Genomic DNA, 1,266 nt, shown 5'->3' with positions numbered 1-1,266 from the left:
GTCGGGAGTAAATGATGACTGCTATGTTCATTATTACATCCAACAACAAAAGACCTCAATCGCTTAGGAGTCATTCTTGTGTACATCTGCTCCGGCGGTGAAACAATGGTGGACTGATGACAGCTCACTCAGGGCGGGTCTAAGGTAAGACACCAGTCCAGTCTGTGCTGAAACGCTACTGTCAATCAAACTATCGTGGGAGGGGCCTGTCTGTGTGACGTCACACAGACAGGCGTCTGAGATCGGCTCGATTTGAGAAAGGGGAAAACATTTAACCAGATTAAAAGAAAAACACTGGGTGGGTTTTTATCATTATAGGGTGGTTGTGTACACACACTGCCAACACACATTTCAGTTCAAACAACTTGTAAAAGTGCATGTAGCATCCTATGACCCCTTTAAATAGCCTATAGGCACAATACAGATTTATGTCTGGTACAAAATATATCGATACATACCGGTTTGTCAGGTTAATTATAGTTTTTGGTATTTCATAAACTCCCTATCAGAGGCCATTCAGTACGCTTGTACGTTCACATTGTACGCACAGCTTGTGAAATGTGCTCTCATCCTCATCAGCCTTAATGAGAGACTCGGGGTTACACAACACAGTCTGAGCTCATTGATCACGTAAATCAGCCCTGGGTTTGTCCTGGATGCCGGTGTCCTCAGCCCTGGTCCCAGTCTAAACACACGGGGTCTGTCCGATAACAGTTCCATATACACACTGACAGATAATCATTATCAGCAGCAGCAGTCATCAAACGCACAATGATCAGACTGCTGTCCGCACATGACGGTCTGATAGTGATACTCGTCATATGTACATCAGTTCTGAATGACTTTGAGAAGGTTTGTATTTTCCATAATCGAGAAACTACTTGATGATTCTATGCACATAAAAGGAACCGGGAATTCTCTATAACGGAGCGCTTAACAGCCTGTTTACGCCAAGAGGATAACATTTTTAAAATGCTATCCTGTCAAACGATTAATCGCATCCAAAAGAAAAGTTTTTGTTTACATAATATGTATGTGTACTGTGTATATTTATTATGTATATATAAATACACACACATACAGTAAAATATTTACATGTATTTACATGCATATATTGATATTCATATAATGTATATTATAAATATATTAAATATATAAACATAACATATTTTCTTAAATATATACATGCATGTGCGTGTATTTATATACACATAATAAATATACATAGTACACATACATATATTATGTAAACAAAAACTTTTAACT

This window comes from Sinocyclocheilus rhinocerous, unplaced genomic scaffold (genome assembly GCF_001515625.1).
Source record: "Sinocyclocheilus rhinocerous isolate Xijiao unplaced genomic scaffold, SAMN03320098_v1.1 scaffold934, whole genome shotgun sequence".
Lineage (NCBI taxonomy): Eukaryota > Metazoa > Chordata > Actinopteri > Cypriniformes > Cyprinidae > Sinocyclocheilus > Sinocyclocheilus rhinocerous.
Note: the sequence above shows the minus strand (reverse complement) of the source record.